General features: G+C 44.7%; 1 protein-coding gene across 3 annotated transcripts in view; it reads right to left on the minus strand.

The window, feature by feature from the left end:
- LOC132208857 (proteoglycan 4-like) overlaps positions 1–18,099 on the minus strand; it is a 157,264-nt gene extending 139,165 nt beyond the window's left edge. For all 3 annotated transcript variants that reach the window (XM_059644170.1, XM_059644169.1, XM_059644168.1), the window contains exon 1: positions 17,550–18,099. The gene's annotated coding sequence lies outside the window, so the exon portion shown is untranslated. The remainder of the gene's footprint in view (positions 1–17,549) is intronic.
- Between the last annotated feature and the right edge of the window lie 8,937 nt (positions 18,100–27,036).

Genomic DNA, 27,036 nt, shown 5'->3' on the forward strand with positions numbered 1-27,036 from the left:
CTGCAGGGCCCAGTCCCTGTGAGCGGGTCAGGGCTGCAGGGCCCAGTCCCTGTGAGCGGGTCTGGGCTGCGGGGGCCAGACCCTGTGAGCGGGACAGGGCTGCAGGGGGGCAGTGCGCTGTGAGCGGGACAGGGCTGCAGGGGGGCCAGTCCCTGTTAGTGAGCCACAGCTACGGGGGTCAGTCCCTGTGAGCGGGTCAGGTCTGCGGGGGCCAGTCGCTGTGAGCAGATCAGGGCTTTTGGGGCCAGTTTCTGTGAGCAGGACACGGCTGCGGGGGGCAGTACGCTGTGAGCAGGTCAGGGCTGCGGGGGCCAGACCCTGTGAGCGGGACAGGGCTGCAGGGGGGCAGTGCGCTGTGAGCGGGACAGGACTGCTGAGGGCCAGTCCCTGTTAGTGAGCCACAGCTACGGGGGGCAGTCCCTGTGAGCGGGTCAGGGCTGCGGGGGCCAGTCGCTGTGAGCAGATCAGGGCTTTTGGGCCAGTTTCTGTGAGCAGGACACGGCTGCGGGGGGCAGTACGCTGTGAGCAGGTCAGGGCTGCGGGGGCAAGTCCCTGTTAGTGGGTCAGGGCTGCGGGCGCCAGTCGCTGTGAGCGGGACATGGCTGCAGGGTCAGTACGCTGTGAGCGGGTCAGGGCTCCGAGGGCCAGACCCTGTCAGCGGGACACGGCTGCCGGGGGCAGTACGCTGTGAGCGGGACAGGACTGCTGGGGACAAGTCACTGTGAGCAGGACACGGCTGCGGGGGGCAGTACGCTGTGAGCGGGTCAGGGCTGCGGGCGCCCGTCCCTCTGAGCGGGACACGGCTGCGGGGGGCAATACCATGTGAGCGGGACAGGGCTGCGGCTCCAATCCGCTGTGAGTAGGACAGGGCTGCGGGGGCCAGTCCCTGGCTGCGGGACAGGACTGCGGGGGACAAGTCGCTGTGACCGGGTCATGGCTGCAAGGGCCAGTCCCTGTGAGCGGGTCAGAGCTGCGGGGGCAAGTCACGATGAGCCGGTCAGGGCTGCGGGGGCAAGTCACGATGAGCGCTCAGGGCTACGGGCTCCAGTCCCTGTGAGTGGGACACGGCTGCGGGGGCCAGTACGCTGTGTGCGGGACAGGGCTGCAGGGTGCAAGTCGCTGTGAGCGGGTCATGGCTGCGGGAGCAGGTCCCTGTCAGCGGGTCAGGGCTGCTGGGGGCAGTACGCTGTGAGCGGGACATGGCTGCGGGGCCAGTCCCTGTGAGCTCCAGCTCCAGTTCCCGAACGCGGTTTTCAAGGAGCTGGAGTTGGGTGCACTTCCCGCAGATGTAGTCAGCAGGGACACTAGTGGTGACCCTTACCTCCCACATTCTGCAGGAGGAGCATTCAACTGCCCTGACCTCCGTTCCCATTATTCTAAATTCCCAAAGAGACTGTTTAAAATAAAGAATAAAAAATAAACTAGTTACCTTCTGTCGCACAGAAACTTTTTTTTTTGCTTCGAGGAGGAGGATGGGTGGGAGACACTACCCGAGTAGTGTTTCGGGTAATGCAACCAACACAAATATATTCATATAAATATTATATATATGTAATATATAAAATATTATATGTATAAATATTATATACACAAATATAAATTAGTACATATATTTTCTCATTAGGTTTACCCATGCAACGAATTAAGTGACTATGTAGAGTGTTTAAAGGAGTTTAAATTGCTTACTCCCTGTGCACAATGTCCACGAGCATTCATCAAATGCCACTTTAAACAGAAACACATGAGTTAACCACAATAATAGTGAAAACAATGCAAGGTCCAATGGCTGGAATATTGAACTCTCATGTTAATGAAATAATAACTTACAACTAGCAGCAGCTAACCACAATTTCACAATACACAGTTCGAATGAGAAACACTCCACTTTCCATAGTGGAGAACAAATTTAAAACAACCATTGATCCAACTTTGTCCACGAAGACATTCTACGAATTCGGGAAATGTTTTCTGTGTGGTGTATTCCTGATGAAGTTGATGCTAATAATGAAGCATCATTTCACTGAACTCTTGAACTTCCTGGTACGGTTACAGCCAGGGAACGTACAGATTTATCACCAATGCAGCACAGCAGGACAAGAAATGAGAACCGTTACGATTCCAGCTGCTTCAGCAAGTGGAATAGTCAAACCCCAGAATAAAACCTGCCTCGCTCGATCTTTTTCCCCTTTGTCAAACCTTGTGGTCTTTCACTGAAACATAAGCACATCAGACTACAGATTAGATTTTACCAATAAAACAGAAGTTTATTACATTGAAGAAATAAAATAAACCAAAATATCAAATATAGCAGTTTCAAAAATTTCAGAACACATTGCAAAAGAAAGTTACCCATGAGAACTTTCCCCTTGACTGCTCACAAACTTAAGCTTAGCCTTCCTCAGTTTTTTCACAGTCTGCAGAATTCAAACAAAATACTCGGGGTCTGAAAGATTCACAAATAATAACCCTTACTCTGAGACAACTTATTCCTTTAACTGTTCTAAACAATCGCCTTTTCTGGAGAGACTGTGCTTAATTCTGAAGTCAATGCTTAACAAACAGAGCTTGCAGTACAGAAACAGGCTCATGATGTTATCTATGTTTCACACAAGACTCTTTCTACCCCTTTTTAACCCTACCATCCCCTTTACCTCATGTGCTCCTCTGGCTTCCTCTTAAAAGTATCTGTGCTATCATTTCAGCCACTCTTCCTGGTTCAAATTTTAACCACTTTCTGGGCAAAGTTGCTTCTCCTGAGTTTCCTGTTAGATTTATTAGTGGCTATGTAGCATCTATATTAATAAAACATTCTTCTATCTGGTCTCAAGAATGAAGCTCCAATAATAGAATTACGAGGTGTGAAGATTTGATAGAGTATAAAACTTGTGCTCTTTCCCCAACATTTTCCACTGAGGAATGAACAAGGAGAGTTCAAGAGCATCCCTGTTACATCCATTGATCAGGAGACTAAAATATCCATTAAACATTCAGTCGGCATTCCACAGCAGTAACACTGATCATATTGTAGTATTCCTCAGAGAGTTTCATGACTGATTCACTGAGAAGCTATCTTGGCTGAGGTTTCTCAGTGGATATTATTCAGAATAAAGCAACATGTTGCCTTCGGCTGTATTGGAAAGCTGCTGGTAATGGAACTGTTGAAAGCATTCACACCTTTTCTGGATCCATCTTTTATTCCTGTACTTATCTCATTGCTACACTTTTTGTGCTTTACAAAAGCATTTCCTTTGTCATTTAAAACAATGCAGTCTCTGTCTCTGTAACTTCTATCTCTGTCTAATTTTACATTGTTGCATTTTTCTTGATTCATTCACAAGATGAGGGCGTCACCGGTCAGGCAGCATTTATTGCCCATCCCTTATTGCCCGGAGGGCAGTTAAGAGTCAACCACATTGCTGTGGGTCTGGAGTCACATGTAGGGCAGACCAGGTAAGGAATGCAGTTTTCTTTCCTAAAGGACATCAGTGAACCTAGACAGGTTTTTCCAACAATCGACAATGGATTCACGGCCATCATTAGATTGTTAATTCCAAATATTTATTGAATTCAAATTCTACCATCTGCCGTGGTGGGTTTCGAACCCAGGTCCCCAAAACATTACTTGGGTTTCTGGATTAACAGTCCAGCGATAATATCACTAGACCATCACCCCTCCTCCAACTTTTAGCTGCCTAGGCCCGAATCTCTGGAATTCCCTTCCCATGCCCCTCCATTTTCACTCTTTCCTCCTGAAAGCTGCCTTTTTGGCAATACTTTATGTCACTTGTCCTAATAACTACCGATTTGTAATTAAATACACTCAGTGTGGATTTGTTCACGGGTGATCACGTCTGGGTAGTACAACAGCAAAATACTGCAAATGCTGGCAATCTAAAGTAAGACCAAAACACGCTGGAAATATTCAGCACAATGGACCTATCTTTGGACTTCTGATGGCAGGTTAATGAAACATTAATTCTGTTTCTCTGTCCACAGACGCTGCCAGACCTTCTGAGCAGTTCTGGGATTTTCTGATTTCATTTGTGTCTGATGAACTTGATTCTATATTTGAATTTCATGATTCATAGAATCCCTACAGGGTGCAAGCAGGCGATTCATCCCATCAAGTCAACACCAACCCTCCAAACAGCGTCCCAGCCAACACATCCCCTATCCTATCCCTGTAACCCTTCATCTCCAATGGCTAATCCACCTAATCTACACGTCCCTGCACACTATGGGTAATTTCGCATAGGCAATTTAGCATGGCCAATCCACCTACCCTCCACATCTTTGGACTGTGGAAGGAAACCAGAGCACCTGGAGGAAGCCCACACAGACATGGTGAGAGTGTGCAAACTCCGCACAGACAGTCTCCTGAGGCTGGAATCAAACCCTGATCCCTGGTGCTGTGAGTCAGCAGTTCTAACCACAGAGTCACTATGCCGCACCAGTTTGAATTGGTGTTAAAGAGGGTCAAGGAGAGTAGAGCATTTGATGCAGCTTACGGAGGTTTCAAGGTGGCTTTGGACTAGTTCACACATGATGAATTGGTCAAAACAGAAGGTGGTGATGGAATCTGAGGGAAAGTAGCAAATGGAACAAAATAAACTCAGTGACTGCAGACAAAGGGTAATGCTCACTGTAGTTGTAGTTGAAAGGTCATTTCTATTGGGATTCCACAGGGTTCAGTATTGGGTCCTTTCCCTTTCATGGTAGATAGCAAAGAAGCAAACTTAAGTGCAGGGGGCACCATTAAAAATTTGCAGATGATAGACTAAAAATGAGTGCATGGTTGATAAAGAGGAAGAAAGCTGCAGACTTGGAATATAGTAACAATGGGCTGATCGGTTAACAGAAAGGGACAAATAGAATTTAATCTGCCGGAATGTGCAGTAAGGCATTTGGGGAGGGCAAACTAGTCAATAGGATACACAATAAATGATACAATACTGATCAGCTTAGAGGCACAGCGTATGTTTCCAGATACTGGGGGGGGAGCAATGAGCAGCACATGGTTTGCAACTCTATCAGCTACAAGTTTCCCCTCCAAGTCATACTCTCAACTCAACTGGGGTCAGAACCAAGTATAATCTATCCTAGAAATGGAGACTGTTCAGAGGGGCTAAGGAAATAAGCTATTTTTGTGAAAGGGTGTAGTTAGTGAAACTTCCAGAGCTGGAATGTCTGGGGAGAACCGTGTGGATTAGTAAAACACTGAGGAAGTCTAAACTCTCAGTTGTGTGAATGGTGAAGGAGGAAGACCCCACAATTTGAGGGACAGAAACTGAGCAGAAGCAGTTAAATCTAACATGCAGATTTGATAGAGAAAGAAAACCGCTCCAGATTGTTAAGTAACTGTAAAGTGACTGTTTTAGGGAGTACATGGGATGCTGTTTTGTTGTGTTTTGCAACCTTTCAAACTGTGTTATATAGTTAGTTTGGTTTGCTTTATTGTATTTTACTTTCTTTAGTGTAATGAACTGTTTTATTGTTAAAACCAAATGTGCAGCTTTGTGTGCTTATGTTTCAGTGAAAGGCTGCCACACTAAATTGAACAAAAATTGATAATCAAGTCAGATTTCATTCTCGGATGTGGCCTGGCTTGTAACAACAGCAGCTGGAATCATAGCACCAGCAAAAGAAGAATAAATGAAAAAACTTTGTTGGGAGCAGACTGTATAGTTTTCGACATTGTAGAAGAGAAAGAGGACTAACAGAGGTGCTTCTGATCCGGAAGGGAAACAACCAATGATTCTGTTGTGCACATTATTTGCCCAAAGACAAGCATTGAATACAAGTTAATTGTGCCCTTGGACACAGCACTATTTTAGTAGGATATGAAATTTCACTTTAGAATCCATTTTCACTCGCAAATATTGATGGGGAGCACTATTTAATAAAGTGAATTTCTTCAACATCTTCAGAGCTGCATGTTTATCATTCATATACATGGGAAATCTCAAATTCATTTTGCAGTTACATGAAAATAATGTACAAGGAAAGGAATTTAAACTCAGTATTTTGCACTTCAATTGAGCACAGGCCTTACTCATAAAAATCTCATCTCCTGAATCCCTCTCCAGAATTGATTAACAATGGATACTATATTCATTACAGACAGTATAGGAGATTTTCCGCGTTGTAGCCCATTCCGAAATCTAGGCAAAGCTTCTTGGCGCCTCGCTGCAGGAGTTAAAGATCTGGGGAAATTGCTACATCTTACATCCCTGCCTAGGGGATGCTTCAACATCATTTCCTAAGATAACCACATGTCCATATACATGTTTTCATATTGGGGAGGTCTAAACAGGACACAAACACCTCCAAGGGTATGCCAGCTGACGCCTACATTGAAAGCGGAATACTGAGAATGCTGGAAATCTGAAATAACAGCAAGCGCTGGAGAAACTCAACAGGTCTGGCAGAATTTATGGAGAGAAAAAGGCCGAATTTTACTGTCAGCTATACATCAGTGACTAATACTATTTATTTCAGAGGAAAGGTGACCGGACCTGAAGCCTTAACTTTGATTTCTCTTCACAAATGCTGCCCAGACCGGCTGAGCTTTTTCAGCAACTTCTGTTTTTTGTCTCTTATTTACAGCATCCACAGTTCTTTTGGTTTTTAACACTATTTATTTCTTGAGTTGTAAGGTTTTTGGATTTAAGTTCTTGCCCACTGAGGTGAAAGCTATATCTAGCCCATGTAGTATGGTAGTAAAGGGATGGTGCACTGACTGTGGGGCTGCCTTATGGATGTGTGGTTAAACATTAAACATTCAGTAGGCATTCCACAGCAGTAACACTGATCATATTGTAGTATTCCTCAGAGAGTTTCATGACTGATTCACTGAGAAGCAATCTTGGCTGAGGTTTCAGAATAAAGCAACATGTTGCCTTCGGCTGTATTGGAAAGCTGCTGGTAATGGAACTGTTGAAAGCATTCACACCTTTTCTGGATCCATCTTTTATTCCTGTACTTATCTCATTGCTACACTTTTTGCGCTTTACAAAAGCATTTCCTTTGTCATTTAAAACAATGCAGTCTCTGTCTCTGTAACTTCTATCTCTTGTTTAGAACAGTTAAAGTATTTTGTTAGAATTCTGCAGACTATGAAAATACTGAGGAAGGCTAAGCTTTAAGTTTGAGAGTAGTCAAGGGGAAAGTTCTCATGGGTAACTTTCTTTTGCAATGTGTTCTGAAATTTTTGAAACTGCTATATTTGATATTTTGGTTTATTTTATTTCTTCAATGTAATAAACTTCTGTTTTATTGGTAAAATCTAATCTGTAGTCTGATGTGCTTATGTTTCAGTGAAAGACCACAAGGTTTGACAAAGGGGAAAAAGATCGAGCGAGGCAGGTTTTATTCTGGGGTTTGACTATTCCACTTGCTGAAGCAGCTGGAATCGTAACAATTCTCATTTCTTGTCCTGCTGTGCTGCATTGGTGATAAATCTGTACCTTTGTTGGCTCTCCCAGGTGGAAGTAAAAAAAATCACATGGTATTCTTTAGAGGAAAAACAGGTGAGATCTCACTGGAATCAACATTGCTAAAAGTGATTATCAGGTCATTATCACATTACAGTTTGTGGGAGCTCATGCAAGTAAATTTACTGTTTGTAGGAACTTATGTAAATACATTCTCTATGTTACAGCAGTGACTACACTTTGTCTGTTTAAAAGCACTTTGGTTTGTCCTTATTGGGGAATATCAATCAAGTCTGAATCCTATTTATGTGTGTTTGGAACTAGGTCAGTGAGTTATAAATGTTCAGTTTAATTTTATGCTTAAAGCAATAATTAATTAACTACCGGATTATCCATTCCCCTTTCCCAATTTAACATAGAAACAGAGAAAATTGGACTGGGAGTAGGCCATTCAGTTCTTGAGCCTGCTCCACCATAAAATATGAGCATGCCTGCTCATTCCTGTTCCTGCTTTCTCCCCATATTCTTTGATCTCTTTAGCTCGAAGAACAATATCTAACTCTGTCTTAAAAATATTCAATGATAGAAAATTCCACTGGCTCACCATTCTCTTGGCGAAGACATTTCTCCTCATCTTCGTTCTACTGTGCATCCTTAGTCTGTGACCTTTGGTTCTGCAATCTCCAGTCATGAGGAACACCCTTCTTCACTTACCCTCTCTGATACTCTCCAGCTGTGTGACTTGAATCCACAACCTTTTGACTCAATGGTGATATTTCTACTAAGCCAATACAGTAACAATGGAATCTGTCATGTACCTTCACATCACAGCTATTTCTTTTCTCCGTGACTTCATCTTGATTGGCAGCTTGTAAACAGTCAGCACCATACAATACTAGCATAGTAAGTGGCTCCCTACACTCAGAATAGAGAATCTCGAATGAGGATGCAAGTAGATGCCTTAAAGTGGATGCTCCAACTGGAATCTACAAGATACAGTGCAGTAACGCAACAACATTTCTTCAAAGGTTTCTCCAGAACCCACAACATCTACCAACCAGCAGGGCAAGGACAGCAGGCACATGGGGGCATCACTTCTCAGTTTCCCTCCAATCTTCGGATGTACACACAATGCTGACATGAAAATGTTGCCATTCCATCATCTTTACTGATTGAGAATTCTGCAGCTCCCTCCTTATCATCGCTTTGGGAATACTGTGGTTTTGGAAGGCAGCTCAGGAGCATCTGCTCATGAGCAATTAATGCTGGCCCCGTATCAGTGATGCCCACATTCAATAAATAAATAATATTTTAAAAAGAGGCATTCAGAATGAATCACCTCTCTTGCCACCCACTTTGCCAATAGTGTTTCTAGGCCAACCCAAGCAGCACAATGAAAGCAAGATGCTCTGAGGCAGGAGGAATGAAGTAGTTTAAAATGGGAAATATTTGCAGTGGTGCAGAGAAAAGACTGGGAAGTGGGGCAGATCAGAAATCTCTTTCCGCCAGTCAACCCAGGCATAATGGATTGAATGGACTCATTCTGTGCTGTACAATTTTATGATTTTAACCATTGTGGAAAGTGGATGGCAAAGCACAAAGCCATCTATACAAAGTCTAAGTGCTTCAACAAGCAGCTAGGCTGCCACATTACTTTCTGATTTATTGTGCAATTCCATTTCTTTGGTTTAATAGCTTTTTTAAAAAATAAATCTGTATGTACTTACAATGTGTTCTGCAAAACCCACAGCAATTGCTATTCGCCTTCCTTGAAGTTATAAGCAGTTTTACGACAAGGTACGAGAGGCAAGCAAAATCAATAAGGCCATACAAAGCAACCAATTCTGTTCAGGCCAGCATTCATTTCCTCAATCTGAATACACCTTTTACTTTCCCTCACCATGATACAGTACATTCCACATGCACCCACAAAAAAACTATTCATTTCCTGAGTTAGATGCTATAACACTTAAAAGACACTTAGAATCGTACATGAACAGGAAAGATTTGGAGAGTTATGGACCAGGAGCAGGCAGGTGGGACTAGTTTAGCTCGAAAATATGTTTGGCACGGGCTGGTTTGACTGAAGAGTCTGTTTCCATGCTGTATGATTCTATGACTCTGTTTCTCAAGCAGTTCTCAGAAATATTATAAAAAGATTGAATCTAAAATGAGAAGAACAAAAGGTACTCATATACTCCTTTTTCCTCTCTCCAAGTTTAATAAGTGACACCCAGAAAAAAAGAGTCACAACTTTGGCTATTTGATCTGAGCTTACAAGCTAAGAGATTCTGGACAGCAGCAGGAAGAGGGGTCAACCTATGTGCAGTTGGATGATGGATGTTAGAACGGAATATAGGAACATGTCATTTGAGAGCAACAGAAAGCCATTCAGCCCTTTAACTCTGCTCCACCATTCAGTGGCTGATCTGCTTGTGGACTCAAGCCCCTCTGTCCCTTTTCCCCAAGCCCTCGTCTCCCACATCTATCAAAAAACCATCTAACTCAACCTAGAATAAAGTCAATGGTACAGCCGCCAATACTTTTTGGGGAAGAGAATTCCACAGACCCATACCCCTCTGATGGAAATCCTCCTCGTCTCCATCATAGAAAGAAGACCTCCTGTTCTTAAATTGTATCCCCTTTTTTGAGATTCCCTCACGAGAGGAAACATTTTCCCTGTACACAATGTATCAAGTCCCCTCAGGATTTTATATATTGCCATAGGATCAATTCTCATTCTTCTAAGTTCCAACTGGTACAGATCCAACCTTTCCTCACAGGAGAACCCTATCTTCCCAGGAACAGGTCACAGAGTGGTGTCACAGAATGGCTGCCAACAAACCACAACCGATGTATGAGGGTGGCATAAGACAGACAGAATTGGCACACCATGACAGCAGGTCTCCTGGCAGGAGCGGCTACAAGCAGCAGCTTAATAAGAAGGTGCACTCACTATCTACTGGCAAGTTTCTGAAAATTTGCTCCGAGTGAGTGAATGAGAGCAGGCTGCACAGTGTGGTGTTTACACCATTTTCCTTTCACTCACTATACAGATCAATCATTGGATATGAACCCTTTGAAGAGCAGGTGTGCATGCTGGAATGGATAGAGATAGACGAAGCTGATGTGCTGAAAATTTTGTCAAACATTAAGATTGACAAGTCGCCAGGCCAGGACCAGATTTGTCCTCGGCTGCTTTGGGAAGCGAGAAATGCAATTGCTTCGCCACTTGCGAAGATCTTTGCATCCTCGCTCTCCACTGGAGTCGTACCTGAGGACTGGAGAGAGGCAAATGTAATTCCTCTCTTCAAGAAAGGAAATAGGGAAATCCCCGGCAATTATAGACCAGTAAGTCTCACGTCTGTCGTCTGCAAGGTGTTAGAAAGGATTCTGAGGGATAAGATTTATGACCATCTGGAAGAGCATGGCTTGATCAAATACAGTCAACACGGCTTTGTGAGGGGTAGGTCATGCCTTACAAACCTTATCGAGTTTTTTGAGGATGTGACTAGAAAAGTTGATGAGGGTCGAGCTGTGGATGTGGTGTATTTGGATTTCAGTAAGGCATCTGATAAGGTTCCCCATGGTAGGCTCATTCAGAAGGTCAGGAGGAATGGGATACAGGGGAACTTAGCTGCTTGGATACAGAATTGGCTGGCCAACAGAAGACAGCGAGTGGTAGTAGAAGGAAAATATTCTGCCTGGAAGTCAGTGGTGAGTGGGGTTCCACAGGGCTCTGTCCTTGGGCCTCTACTGTTTGTAATTTTTATTAATGACTTGGATGAGGGTATTGAAGGATGGGTCAGCAAGTTTGCAGACGACACAAAGGTTGGAGGTGTCGTTGACAGTGTAGAGGGCTGTTGTAGGCTGCAGCGGGACATTGACAGGATGCAGAGATGGGCTGAGAGGTGGCAGATGGAGTTCAACCTGGATAAATGCGAGGTGATGCATTTTGGAAGGTCGAATTTGAAAGCTGAGTACAGGATTAAGGATAGGATTCTTGGCAGTGTGGAGGAACAGAGGGATCTTGGTGTGCAGATACATAGATCCCTTAAAATGGCCACCCAAGTGGACAGGGTTGTTAAGAAAGCATGTGGTGTTTTGGCTTTCATTAACAGGGGGATTGAGTTTAAGAGTCGTGAGATCTTGTTGCAGCTCTATAAAACTTTGGTTAGACCGCACTTGGAATACTGCGTCCAGTTCTGGGCGCCCTATTATAGGAAAGATGTGGATGCTTTGGAGAGGGTTCAGAGGAGGTTTACCAGGATGCTGCCTGGACTGGAGGGCTTATCTTATGAAGAGAGGTTGACTGAGCTCGGTCTCTTTTCATTGGAGAAAAGGAGGAGGAGAGGGGATCTAATTGAGGTATACAAGATAATGAGAGGCATAGATAGAGTTGATAGCCAGAGACTATTTCCCAGGGCAGAAATGGCTAGCACGAGGGGTCATAGTTTTAAGCTGGTTGGTGGAAAGTATAGAGGGGATGTCAGAGGCAGGTTCTTTACGCAGAGAGTTGTGAGAGCATGGAATGCGTTGCCAGCAGCAGTTGTGGAAGCAAGGTCATTGGGGTCATTTAAGAGACTGCTGGACATGTACATGGTCACAGAAATTTGAGGGTGCATACATGAGGATCAATGGTCGGCACAACATTGTGGGCTGAAGGGCCTGTTCTGTGCTGTACTGTTCTATGTTCTATGTTCTATGTTCTATATTAGCTGCAGCTCAGTGGGTTTCACTCCAACCGTTAAGACAGAATGTCATTGTTCAAGTCAGGATCTATAGACCTGAGAAGAAAATCTAGGCTAACATACCCAGTGCTCCATTGTTGGAGGTGCTGACCTTTGGATGATACCATTCGAACCAACACTCTACCCATTGAAATTGTGGCTTCAGGTGTCTAGTTGTTAAATACTCGTATTCCCTCTCAGGTAATGTAATGCCTCTGTTGTCAAGCAGAGTTATCCTGGTGTTTTGGTCAATACTAAGCTCTGAACTGATATTACTGAAGGGGTTTTCTGGTCACTGTGATGTTGCCGTTTGTGAGATCTCACTGTGCACAAATGGACTGCCGTGTTTCCACGTTACGACAGTGACTCCAATTCTCAACTATTCTCTTGGCCAGAAGTTGTTTGGGATATCCTAAAGCTGTGAAATGCACAATGTTAAGAAAGAAAGCCTTCTCTTTCTTCCCTTTCATGGCCTCAGGACATTCCAAAGCACTTTACAGCCAATGAAGTATTTTGGCAGTCATCAGTTGGTAATACAGAACTTGAAAAAAATACATTTTGTTTATCCTTTTCATCTTGCACTTATTGGGGCAATTTGCAAGAAGTGAAGGGAAAAGCTGTACACAAAGAGAGTGCTGATTCATTTGGAAGTGGAACCACATCAATATTTAGGAACAGGTACAGCAAATGGTTGAAGTAAAGATGAATAAAGCAATTACAGTGGACTCTGAGCTGTTTCCACAGGGAAAACACCAGGACTCACTTCTTATTTACTATAATAGTTGATCCTTTTACATTGTATTTGATGTGAATTGTCCTGTTAAGTGCAAGTTGAAAAACTGGAGCAAAATATGCCTTTTCTCAGCAGTATTCATATTTTGGAAGTGTAGTCACTATTGCAATGTCAGGAAATGCAGCAGTCAATTTAGGCACAGCAAGCTGCTACAGTTAACAAAGCAACAGCGAGAAAAATTCATTCCCTCCACCAGTGATGGGAAGTAGCAGCTGTGCACATCATCTACAAAATCCCCTGCATAAATTCACCAAGGCTCTTTAGAAACCAACACTTTCATAAATACTACCATCTAGAAGGATAAGGGCAGCAAATTTATGGGAATACCACCACCTGCAAGTTGCCCTCCAAGCCATGGTTCAAGAAGGCAGCTCACCAACACCTTGTCAAGGGCAGCTATGAGTGGGCAATAAATACTGGCCAGCCAGCAGCAGCTCCATTCTAAGAATGAATACAAAAAAACCCCAGGTAATTTATTCAGTGCCAGTTCTTCCTTTCTTTAATGACTATTTAAAGTCTCTATTGATGGTATAACTAAAGCAGCACAAGCCCTTGTTTCCAACTGCTGCATCAAACACATAGAGTTCAAAACGTGCAACCAGAATTAATGACTGAACAGGCAGCCAAGTCAATATTTAGGAATAGGTTAAGCAAGTGGTCAAAGTAAGGATGAATAAAGCATTCACTGGAACAGAGTGGGCACATGGGATTAAGACTCATGTCCATGTAGAGGGTAAAATCTTTATACAAAAACGTTGGTTAGAGTGAGTGGCAACTGTTTGCCTTTATTCACGTCTTTAATGGATTCTAAGGCATGTCTCAGAAACTGATACAGCAATAACAAGTGGATAGTAGCAAGGGGAAGAGGTAGGTTTTCATCAGACTGATGCTCTATGTCATTAGCGAAACTTCTGGAAGAGCTTTACATTATACTTCAATATTCAAAGGGGAGACCAAAACCTCTCCAAAGTAATGCCACTGATTATATCAAATGATTATATCAAATATCACAAGGTACTCACACACACACACACACACACACACACACAGTATCCATATTGTAATTTCCACGTCATTTTCATTGTGATTGTGTTGAAGGTCAAAAGGCATGGAATTGTCACAGCAAACCTCAAACTGCTGAAGTCTGGCAGAAATCCAAGAATCATCCCAACTGAAATAAAATGCACCTTTCAATCTGTAAAGACATGTTACAGCACAGGAGTTGACATAGGTGCAGTTGGAATTTTGAGTTTTATCATTAAGAGAATAAAAATGTCTCATCATTTTAATTTGTCATACCAACTTGCAGAGAAATCATGTACTACACATCTGGCACGATAGTAAAATAACAGTGGGACACATAGATGCTCTACAATAGCGATAACAAGGTGTACAGCTGGATGTACACAGCAGGCCAAGCAACATCAGAGGAGCAGGAAGGCTGATGTTTCAAGCCAAAACCCTTCTTCAGAAATCTTTGACATGATTTTGGAGTATCGTGGAAATTTGCAGCAATGGAAGGAGAGCATTTGGCCCAGCGCATCTTTGCCAGCCAAATTAAAACTATCAAGTTGAATCCTGTTTTCCAGCTCTTGGCCCTCTACAGTAATGTTAGTTCAAATACAGATCCAAGTTATTTTTAAACTCTAGCAGCTTTTATGTCTTCAGTTGCAAAACTTTATGGACCCTCTCGACACTCTAAATATTTAGTCTCATCCTCTCCTAAAAACACTGCTTCGTGTTTTTGGCTGCCAACTAAGTGACCACAGTCTCAGCCAAGAAACCAATCAGTCAGTACCTTGTATTATCATGGGAGGTGGAGACAGAACACTGGGCTTAGCCAGGATCTGTACTTCCATTAGCATTGCACACACCACACAGAGTTCCCAATTTAATAAAGAAAAGTTCTAATTATGTGGATTATGCTGGCAAAGTCACCATTTTATTGCCCATTTTTATGAACTATTTGCTATACTACTTCAGAAGGCAAGTAAGGGTCAACTGCCTCAGGGCTGAATGACACAAGACTCTGGGTTCCCCACCTCTTTGACAAAAGCACAGAGGTGGGGAAGTCTGCCAAGCTCTGCAACCATCTGATGGGTTGATTGCTCCGCTTATACATGAAGATGTCCTGCCTCAGAGAGATTCAGGCCAGTAAGAGATTGGCAGCATTCCAGCACTGTACCAGCAGCACCACCAGAAGACGTGATCATGACTGGTATTGCACTTGGGACTTAGACAATTGTTCCAGATTCAGCTCACCAAGTGAGAAGAATTGGTAGGCCCTAGTGAGGATATGTTGGGGAGTTGGGGTGTTGTCAGAATTTTGAAGACTGGTGATAAGCAAGGCATTACATATGATCCTCTAATGGGAGCATGGGCTAATTTAGAAGAGACAGTCACCATCTGCCACCCCACCCTCAAACCCAGCCCCAACACAGCTACCTGCTGGGTATTTGGCGTTAGGCCTCTCCAGCCATTTAAATCCCAATGATACCGCACCCTCCCACCTCGACTTATTGTCTAATAACAACAGCATGTATGCATCTTGCATTGGTAAAAGTAAAATGTCTCACAATATTTCATAGGAGGAATGATCTAATCAAACGTGACACTGGCGATATCAACACAGGTAACCGCTCTGGTATTTTATAACCGATAATGTAAAGGAGAACATGGTCGGTGGGGGGGGGGGGTGGTAAAGGAGTGGTGAGGTTTATGGAAGAAATTCCAGAGCTTAAGGCATTGTCAGCTGAAGGCATGGTCACCAATTATGGAGCACCAATAGACACGAAGACAGACTTTGTGAAGCATGGAGATTTTCATTATCTGTCCCAAGGAAAATAGCATCATCATCACAGATATGATCATTATTGGTAAACATTGATACAGTGTTGCATTCAGTCAGTGAACTTAGAGAACCAATAGAGAGAAATCCAACAAATGCACAGGCCACGCATTCAAAATCTAAACTCAACAGGGATCATGAGGTCAAAGGGAGGGTCAACCCACAAAGGTTCTCAACACCAGAGAATAAGCCAGAAAATTACAAATCAAAGTACTGTGTGTGACATGATAAATCAGTAAGAAACTATTTTTAAAAGGGACATGGTGTCTTCTCCTGAAAGACTTCCACTGCATCCAACAATTGGAGTCTTGTAGAACACAACTACAGCAGCTCTTCATAACTGGATAGCAGAGCAGCGCATCTCCAGACTATGACAGAATCTCATCCTGGCAAATAATGCTTTTAGTTTATTCCATCATCCTTAATCACAATATGTTTTACTCATGTAGGAGCAAGTCACATCAAAATAAATTAACATTTTCCCACGATTTACTCGCAGTGTACCCTTCAAATCCCATTATTCTTTTATTTTTAACAAAATATCTGGAGTGAAGCTTTAGGCAAATATCGAACTGAATAAGATTCCCCCTCCCACATTGTGGCGTACATTATCAAGTTTCCAGTTAAGCGATACATAAATGTTTCAGAAATCCTCACTGTGCCTTGTTCGGAAAGGGTTGCCTTTTCCTCCTCCATGCAGCCAGGATAGCTGGGAGAGACATCACTCCTGCGTCTCAGACAATCTTTCCGAAAATACTGTTATTACTACATCATAGATCAGCCAGCTCGAGGTCTCCCCCGTTTAATCCTGGTTAATTTTAGAATTGAAATCTATCAATTAAAGCGTCTCCCAGCAAAACTGCTTCTAATTACCAGATCTGCAGCATCTATTGCTTTGTCATCAACAGGCACTTGTCAGCCCATCAATCAAGGGGTTAAATTTAAAATAGCCCCGGTTGTTTGGGGCGTGCGAGCCAGTGAGCATCCGGCAGTAAGGGAACAGCGTCAGAGGGCTGCAAGCTAACGGGGTCCGAATCATGTTGCCCAACCACTGCCCGGGTGTGGAGTCACTGCATTTGTCACATCCAAGTCCCCCCTCACGTCTCTAGGCTCTCTTTGCAACACAGCAACAACAACCTGCACAGAGTGGGTCAAACAAGATCTCCAGTTTGCACTTCCTCAGAAGCGAGACTCTGAGCTATTACCTTCTTGACAGCTTTCCACTAGAATTAGCTGTTTAACCATCTTAGTCACTGGCCTGATATTCTCTGGTCGGGCACTTTTTTTGCCGAAACAGAACAGTGCAAACCTCCAGAACCACCTTTCCCCTTATACGAACTGATTCTGTGCGTTGTATCTCAACCGTGGATTCGCTACAAACCATCTGCAATCTCTTGCCCGGTTGATAGGGAATCTCGGATTCCCAGTATTGACCTTATCTATCCTCAACGTCCAATCTGCGCTGTTAGGAGCAGAAAGCGCCGGCTTGTGAAGCTAATGGATGCAGGGGAGCTGTCTGAGGGAGAGAGAACGCACTATTCAGGCTAATGCTACATTCCCACCGATTGCACTGTATCAAGAGTCACTAACAGCATCGGTCAAGATAGGAGAGCCCATATTGAACAACAGACCAAACTCCCTCCCCTCCTACTCCACAATAACAGGACATTTGCAAAACACACACACACAAAAAAACGCAGGCACATTCACATCAGCCAATGGAACGGTGTGTAAAGGGTACTCACTCGCTTTGCCTTGTTTCGGCCTTTGCAACAGCTTCTGCATTGCAGCTACATCTTCGGTTTTGACAGCTTGCAGTAATTCCTGATCTTTCTCCATGGCTTGTTGATGTGTGTGTGCGCGTGTGTGTGTTTATGTGCGTGTTTTTATATCCGATGCATCTTAGGTTTTAGGAGCTGAAGCGAGAGAGAGAGACACACACACACACACACACACACACAGAGGGAGGAAGACTATGCCTGGCAGAGTGTGTGCATAGAGGCAGGGACAGGAGGAGAGCTACCGATGGGTGAAAGGCATAGACAGCCTCGTCTCTTGTATCACAAACCAAAACAGCTCTCTCTCCTAAAATAATAAAATGTGAGGCTGGATGAGCACAGCAGGCCAAGCAGTATCTCAGGAGCACAAAAGCTGACGTTTCGGGCCTAGACCCTTCATCAGAGAGGGGGACGGGGAGAGGGAACTGGAATAAATAGGGAGAGAGGGGGAGGCGGACCGAAGGTGGAGAGGAGAGAAAAGGTCAGTCCAGGGAAGACGGACAGGTCAAGGAGGTGGGATGAGGTTCGTAGGTAGCTGGGGGTGCGGCTTGGGGTGGGAGGAAGGGATGGCTGAGAGGAAGAACAGGTTAGGGAGGCAGAGACAGGTTGGACTGGTTTTGGGATGCAGTGGGTGGAGGGGAAGAGCTGGGCTGGTTGTGTGGTGCAGTGGGGGGAGGGGACGAACTGGGCTGGTTTAGGGATGCGGTGGGGGAAGGGGAGATTTAGCATCCCTAAACCAGCCCAGTTCGTCCCCTCCCCCCACTGCACCTCACAACCAGCCCAGCCCAGCTCTTCGCCCCCACCCACTGCATCCCAAAACCAGTCCAACCTGTCTCTGCCTCCCTAACCGGTTCTTCCTCTCACCCATCCCTTCCTCCCCCCGACAAGCCGCACCTCCATCGACCTACTAACCTCATCCCACCTCCTTGACCTGTCCGTCTTCCCTGGACTGACCTATCCCCTCCCTACCTCCCCACCTATCTTCTTTACTCTCCATCTTCGGTCCGCCTCCCCCTCTCTCCCTGTTTATTCCAGTTCCCTCTCCCCATCCCCCTCTCTGATGAAGGGTCTAGGCCCGAAACGTCAGCTTTTGTGCTCCTGAGATGCTGCTTGGCCTGCTGTGTTCATCCAGCCTCACATTTTATTATCTTGGAATTCTCCAGCATCTGCAGTTCCCATTATCTCAGCTCTCTCTCCCCTTCCCCACCCCGGATTATTGCAAATAAAAAGGACAACACAAAATTCTCCTTGCTGTCCTCCCCCGAGAGCCTGGTGGCTGCACTAAGTACACAGCGGCGATGCCATGGTTCTTCAGTCCGTCCTGACTCCCATCGCGTTTCGCAGCCGCTGCCTCACGCGCTCTCTCTCTCTCTCTCTCTCTCTCCACAAGAGCTGAGATCTGCTTTCAATGCTCCTACCCTGCCGCATGGCGGAGGAAGATTGTACAGGAACCAAATCATCACATCCCTCTCATACCAAATAGGACAGAACCTGGGCCAAGGCAGGTTTATTTCTGGAAGCGCTCTTAAAGGAAACCCCTACCAAAGAGTGCGTGTTGGGGGTGGGGTGGGGTGGGAAAGGGGTGGAACTAATCCTTTTAAAATCTCTGGTTTGTAACCATTTTCTGAAAATAACACCGCTTTGCTTTCTCACATCCCGCTAATCCTTCCCACCATTGCAATATCTGTATTTCTTGGTCGATAGACAAGAATTGAACAGGTGAAACTGCACATTTAAACATTATGCTCGTCACAATATTAACTGATGGAAATGGATGCTGTAACTTCAACTTGGCCGGGACTGTTCCAAACTCTCCATCATCCTGGATTAAGAACTGCAAGGTGATGCAGCGTTGGTACCTGGTCCCTTTTCACTGGGGGTTGCCAACCTGCTGTCTCAGGAGTCAGCATAACATTTGGCGATTGCAATTTTACGCTGCAAATAGCGCCAATTTGAAAATAATACCGGCGTCTCCGGAAGTGAATTAAACTTGGACAAGAAGCAAATGCGGCTTCCATCAATCATTCCACCCGCCACCACAGCCCTCTCCCACTTCTTACGCCCCTTCAATTATACTTAACACACAAATACAGCTCAATTCCGATGAGCACGTCTCGTTATTTTTTCACTCCCTTCCCCGCCATGTTAACCAGTTATCATTGAGCACCCTGGCTGGTTCCTTATCTGGTCAATCCATAATTGTACATCCCATCTGTGGTCTGGGATCAAGCTAGTTATTTGGGAATTATCTCCACACCTGTCTGAAAGGCAGTGTCTTGTTCTCCCTGGGTTATTTTTAATCTGGAAGCAATGCTAATGATGCTGTCTGACTTGGGGTCATGCTTGTCATCAAGATTTGTATGTGCACTCTGCGCAGGGTGGCAATTAACTCGGAAATGTTTTCACCTAGCGGCTGAATGGCTCTAAGTGTCTGCACCCCTCTCATGTGCGTAAATTATCACCGACATGTAAATCTCTGATGGTTCTAATTTGGGATACCACATTATCAATGAGTTATTTTCCGTGTCTTAAGATCCAATAACGTCAGTATCCACTTGCCCACATCATTTGGATGCTTGAGATAGTCGCAGGTAACAGAGAAGGTTGAAAAGGACAAAGATGCTGTTGTGCTGTGCATGGGCTATCCAAAAGCATTTTGTACAATTTTTGAAGAAAATCTCAGAATGAAAGGGATCCAAAATTGTCTGAGGGATAAGAAAGAGAGTGTAATATAACAAAGTGCGTAGCTGGATGAACACAGCAGGCCAAGCAGCATCTCAGGAGCACCAAAGCTGACGTCAGCTGCTGTGCTCCTGAGATGCTGCTCAGCCTGCTGTGTTCATCCAGCTACACACTTTGTTATCCTGGATTCTCCAGCATCTGCAGTTCCCATTATCTCTGATCACAAGAAAGAGAGTGTGATGGGTGTTTTTCTGATTGAGAGGATGTTTGTTGTGGAGTTCCCCTGAGGCTGGTATTGAGACCCTTGCTTTCCTGATACGGACATAAATGATCTCGGCTTGGGTGTGCAGGGGACAACATTGTACTGTGCAGATGACACAAAACTCCAATGTACTGCGACCTGTTATGAGACATAGAGTCATAGAAATGTACAGCACAGTCGTTGGTCCATTTCATGGGCGCCATTAGACTTTCATTCCTGGGTGTTGTTTTTAAATTGAAATTGGATTCAAACATGCGTCATGGTGAAAGTTGATTCTGATTACCTGAATCTCCGGATTACTAGTCCAGTGATGTTGTCACAACGCCTCCATTTATGAGAATGATTCTCAGGGATGAGAAACTCAGTTATGAGGATTTTTTCAAGGTACTGGGACTGCTTTCCTTGGAAACTTGATAGAAACTTTCCAAAACCATGAGTGCTCAGGAGAAAGCAGATAGGAATAAAATGCTTCAGAGATAGTAGGAACTGCAGATGCTGGGGAATCTGAGATAACAAGGTGCTGAGCTGGATGAACGCAGCAGGCCCAGCTGCATCAGAGGAGCAGGAAGGCTGACATTTCAGGCCTAGACCCTTCTTCATTTTTCGGAAGAAAGTTCAGAAAGCTCTTCATCCAGTTCTACACCTTGTTATCTAGGAATAAAATGTTCCCACTCCTAAAATGAATCTAGAACCAGAGGGCACAGTTTCAAAGATGCTAACAAAAGAAGCAAATGGGCAGTGAGAAAAAATACTTTATTCAGCCAGTGAGTGATCTGGGCCTGGAATCCACTGCCCGGAAATGTGGTGGTGGCAGATTCAGCGAAGGCACGCAAGAGGGATGGTTACTTAAACAGAAAAAAAAATACATGCAGGGTTTTTGGAAAAAGGTAGAAGATTGGCCTTAAATTAGAGTGCTCAGAGAGCTTGGCAAGTATGATGGGCTGAATGTCTTCCTTCTGCGTTGTAGCAATTCTGCGTTTCTGCCAGGTTCACTCTTCTGTTGTGGGCAGTGATGGATGGCATTTTTGCAGGCAATCACGTAGGTGCTGGATTTTGTACATGACGGGTAGAATTTAACACCCCTCTCTTTATGCGGGGTTTGAGCTGGAGAGTGTAAGTACGGACCTGACTGTCTTTCAAGTTTTACCCTGATGCAGTCTCGATTGGGAAGGCTGGTAAATGGTCTTTACGCCCCTGAGTGGGCAATTAATAACTTAGGCTGAACAAATATCACACAGAAAGTTTGAGAAGTAAAACTCTTAATTATAGAATCCCTACAGTGTACAATCAGACCCTTTGACCCAACATTGACCTTTGCAGCATTCCACCCACACCCATTCCACTATAACCCACCTAACCCACACATACCTGGACACTCTTAGCAACTTAGCATGGCCAAGCCATCTAACCTGCACATCTTTGGACTGTGGGAGGAAACTGGAGCACCCAGAGGAAACCCATGCAGACATATACAGAATGTGCAAACTCCACACAGACAGTCACCTGAGGTTGGAATTGAACCTGGGTCCCTGGAGCTGTGAGGCAGCAGTGCTAACCATTGATCCGCCATGCCATATTAGTAGCGATGGCAAACAGATAGCACCTGACTACCTTGTCTTACAACCTCCTGATTCCCTGGCCAGAAAACCTCTCCCACGACCCCAATTTGTTCATGACTCACTAATAGCATTGGATTAATTGCAGTACCAGCATCAGCCACCCTTCCTGGTGGCACCACCTGCAATGGCGAGGCACTAGTCTCTGTTTGGCCAGCATCTCTCAGTGAGTGGGGTTTTAGCCACAGACTGCCCCCGAATGGTAAGTGCTCGGTTGGCACTTCATTCACTGGAACTTTCCTGACAAGGTAACCTGGGGTTTCTGTCAGTTCTCCAAGTGCTAGGTATAATCCCTGTCATCTGATTCACATTCTGATGGAAGTATGCGTAATGCTGCTTGGATGCTAATGGTATATGTTTTGACCTCAGTATTCCAGTTACAATCCTCTCTTAATCCAGTGCAGTGAGGATAGAGATATCACCAACTACTTACAGGTTAGATGCAAGTGGATTTCCGCTGACTCTTGTAAAAGTGTTTCGTGGTTTTCAGAGCTGTTTAAGCCAGCTGAAATCTCTCAGGAATGGGGAAGCATTCCCTGACTGTGAGGATACTGCACAAGTCAACAACAGGGCTACAGTAGTGGCTATCCCCTCAGACAAGCATGACTGAGAGAATGGACAGAAATCACACAGAGCAGGACAGGTGACTGGAATAAGGTGAATGATGAAGGAGACAACGATTCTCAGTGGGATACCTGAATCTCCAGAGTCTGAATGGAGCCATTTTTCCCGTCGTGAAGAACTGTGCGTGAGCTTTCACCTTAGTACAGACATCCTCACTGGAATTGATCACTTCTGAAACTGTAAGTACAACCTCCAAGCAGGGTCACAAGGTCATGGCCAGAGGATGGGAAGATTCCAGGCTGGCCCAAAGATTACTTGCAAAATTTTCCAGCTTGTCATTTTTCCTGTTCCCATAAGGACCTGTAATGGGAATCAAAATTACATGAAAATCAAGTACATTTCAGTTTTCCTTGTCAGAGAGCAGCAGGATACTGAACAGAAGACTTTGGAATAATTCTTCAATATTCTGCCCTGCCATCCTCATTTGAACAACTTGAAGTAATGAGGAGGTGACAAGAGCCTTTGTTTGATGACGTGGTCCATATGGGAGTGTGTATTACACACTCAGAGGGGCTGCATAAAGTACCACAGGAAATGTAATGGTGCAGACCACTGGAGTAGTTCAATGTTGTTTCTGCTGCCTGGAGCACTCTGGGGCAGTCCTGCAGTACAGAGAAGGGCCGGTGTCGTCATCATTCTTGATAGTCTCCAACCTTGGCATCATGAGGGTACGCTGTCGCTGCCAGTGATCGGGCACCAGCTGAGAAAGAGGAGGAGTTGGAAGCAGTGACGAGGTAACCATTGCAGCTTTTTTGTTGCCAGACTTTCTGTGATCCACTCGACCAACTGTAATACAGGTAAATGTAAGCTCAAATTCCACTAACAAGGCTGAACCTTCCCTCTCCTTGGCTGTTGACTCCCACTGCACCACTTGTCTACAAACAACAGTAAATGCCATCACAATATCGATATTTCAAAACAATAATGTTGAACAATCTATGCCATAATGCATGCAAATATCAACTGCCCTCATTTATTTCCTTCATACCAGTATTATAGGTGCCTTTTTCTTGCTTAATGCTCCCACAGAGTGCGATCCCTGTGACTGTGGCACTGCAGGTGAAAGCTGATGATTTTTATTGTGTTTATCCTGAGTAACTCGAGCTCCAGAAGGGCCCACCCACGACTGTACCACAACAGCTTCTGCTTTTTCTGGAGCAGAGATACCAATCATGACTCAGTCTGTAACTGTTCCCATCAGGTTGGCCACAACTCAGTGCTGGAGTGGATGGGTTCCAAACACTGCGCCAGATTGAAGCCAGAGTCTTTCATGCTCCGTGACATTAATGGCAGGCTTTCTAACCTGCCAATGCACCAATCCCTCTTCTGTCGGCCACCCCATCCCCATTGCAGTTCTCATCTGAATCCCCTGTAGCTGAAATGGAGTGTGACTTCATCCTCTGGTGAACTGGCACCAATTCCTTGAGACCTCACTGCAGGTCACTCATGCTCAGTGTACGAAATGAGGAATAACTGGTTGAGGGACAGAGTGGTTGAGGAAAGAAATTCCAGTGTTAGTACCTTGGCAGCTCACAGCAATGCCACCTGTGAGCTAACTACAACTGGAGATGTTCAGGAATGAGTTAGTGTAATACTGTGGATAGCTCTGAAAACTAGGAGACTGGAGGGGATTACAGAGATTAGGGGAGGGATTCAAGACCGTGGAGGGATTTGAAACCGAAACTAGAGTTTATTAATTAATATTAAAATTGAGGATTTGCTGAACTTGGAATTGATGCAGGTCAAGGGGCACAGGATGTGCTATGAACGGTTAACATAAACAGCAGAAGACCCTGATTTTGTCGAGAATAGAAAGCGGGAGGTGCGCAGGGTGCATTGGAATAATTAAGTGCAAAGGGACCAATAGCAAGAAAGTCTGTTTCAGCAACAAATAAACTGGGATTGGAACAAAGTAAGATGTTACAACAGCATTCGTTTGATCGTTCTTTGTGAAAGGGGTGGGGAGCGGTTGTGAGGAAAGAAGGGGTGAGGGCAGGACATTTCCATAATTCTTCTTTCTTTCAATTAGAGTTTCTTTATTTAGTTTTACTGTCTTCTGTCCCTGTAGAGTGCACTGGGTTAATGGCAGGAAATGTACAAGGAGAAGTCCCCTCAGTGACAGCCAACTGTGTGAGAGCTATTAAAAGAGGAATTACTAAATAATGGTTACTAAATCTGGAGAACTATGATTTTGTTTACTAATGAGATTTATCAGCTCTGGTTTCTTTCAGTTGACAGCAAGAGGTTTGTTGATGAATCTCTAACATTCACAGCTTTGACTTTCAACCAACTTTCCACAAGGGGTGGGGGGGGTGGGGTTCGTGAATGGAAGGAGCTGCCAACAGATGTGGTCGAGGCAGATAAAATTGCTGTATTTAAAAGACATTTGGACAGGTACACAATTAGGAAAGGTTTAGACGGATACCAAACACAGGCAAATGGGACCGGTTAAGTTTGGGACACCTGATCAGTACAGATGATTGGGACTGAAGGTCCTCATTCTGTGCTGTATGACTCTATGAATCTATGATTGAAGAGCTAACTAGGTGTGTGCATGAGGGCAATGCATTTGATACAGTCTACTTGGGCATCAGCAAAGCTTTTGACAAGATCCCCCATTTGAAGACTGTTAGAACAGGAAACAGTCCATGGGATCCGAGGACACATGTGCACAGGAAATCATAACTCATGTAATTTGATTGAGTTTTTTAAAGTAGTAATCAAGAGCATTGACGAAGGCAGAAAGATGGACGCATACGGGCTTCAGTAAGGCGTTCAAGGTGGTTCCTCACGGTACTCCAAGAGGGAAGTTAAATCACACGGAGCACAGGGAGAGCTAGCCATAGAACATAGAACATGACAGCACAGTACAGGCCCTTCGGCCCTCGATCTTGTGCCGACCTGTCATGCCGATCTCCAGCCCATCTAACCTGCACTATTCCATGTACGCCCATATGCTTATCCAATGGCGACTTAAATATACCTAAAGTTGGCAAATCTACGACCGTTGCAGGCAAAGCGTTCCATTCCCTTACTACTCTCCGAGTAAACAAACTACCTCTGACATCTGTCCTATATCTTTCACCCCTCAATTTAAAGCTATGCCCCCTCGTGTTCGCCGTCACCATCCGAGGAAAAAGGCTCTCCCTATCCACCCTATCTAACCCTCTGATTATTTTATATGTCTCAATTAAGTCACCTCTCAACCTTCTTCTCTCGAATGAAAACAGCCTCAAGTCCCTCAGCCATTCATTCTCAGACCTTCCCTCTATACCAGGCAACATCCTAGTAAATCTCCTCTGCACCCTTTTCAAAGCTTCCACATCCTTCTTATAATGCGGTGACCAGAACTGTACGCAATACTCCAAGTGCGGCCGCACCAGAGTTTTGTACAGCTTCACCATAACCTCTTGGTTCCGGAACTCGATCCCTCTATTAATCAAAGCTAAAACACTGTATGCCTTCTTAACAGCCCTGTCACCCTGGGTGGCAACTTTCAAGGATCTGTGTTCATGGACACCAAGATCTCTCTGCTCATCTATACTACTAAGCATCTTACCATTAGCCCTGTACTTTGCGTTCTGGTTACTCCTACCAAAGTGCATCACCTCACACTTGTCTGCATTAAACTCCATTTGTCACCTCTCAGACCAGCTCTGCAGCTTATCTATGTCCCTCTGCAACCAATCCTTTGTCACTATCCACAACTCCACCGATCTTAGTGTCGTCTGCAAATTTACTAACCCATCCTTCTACGCCCTCATCCAGGTCATTTATAAAAATGACAAACAGCAGTGGACCCAACACCCACCCCTGCGGTACACCACCAGTAACTGGTCTCCAGGATGAACGTTTCCCATCAACTACCACCCTCTGTCTTCTTTCAGCAAGCTAATTTCCGATCCAAACTGCTATATCTCCCACAATTCCATTCCTCTGCATTTTGTACAATAGTCTGTTATGGGGAACCCTATCGAACGCCTTGCTGAAATCCATATACTCCACATCAACCGGTTTACTCTCATCTATCTGTTTGGTCACCTTCTCAAAGAACTCAATAAGGTTTGTGAAGCACGACCTTCCCTTCACAAAACCGTGCTGACTATCCCGAATCAATTTATTCTTTTCTAGATGATTGTAAATCCTATCCCTCAGAACCTTTTCCAACACTTTACCGACAACTGAGGTAAGGCTCACTGGCCGATAATTACCAGGGTTGTCTCTACTCCCCTTCTTGAACAGGGGAACCACAATTGCTATCCTCCAGTCA

The sequence above is a fragment of the Stegostoma tigrinum genome, unplaced genomic scaffold, assembly GCF_030684315.1.
Source record: "Stegostoma tigrinum isolate sSteTig4 unplaced genomic scaffold, sSteTig4.hap1 scaffold_55, whole genome shotgun sequence".
Lineage (NCBI taxonomy): Eukaryota > Metazoa > Chordata > Chondrichthyes > Orectolobiformes > Stegostomatidae > Stegostoma > Stegostoma tigrinum.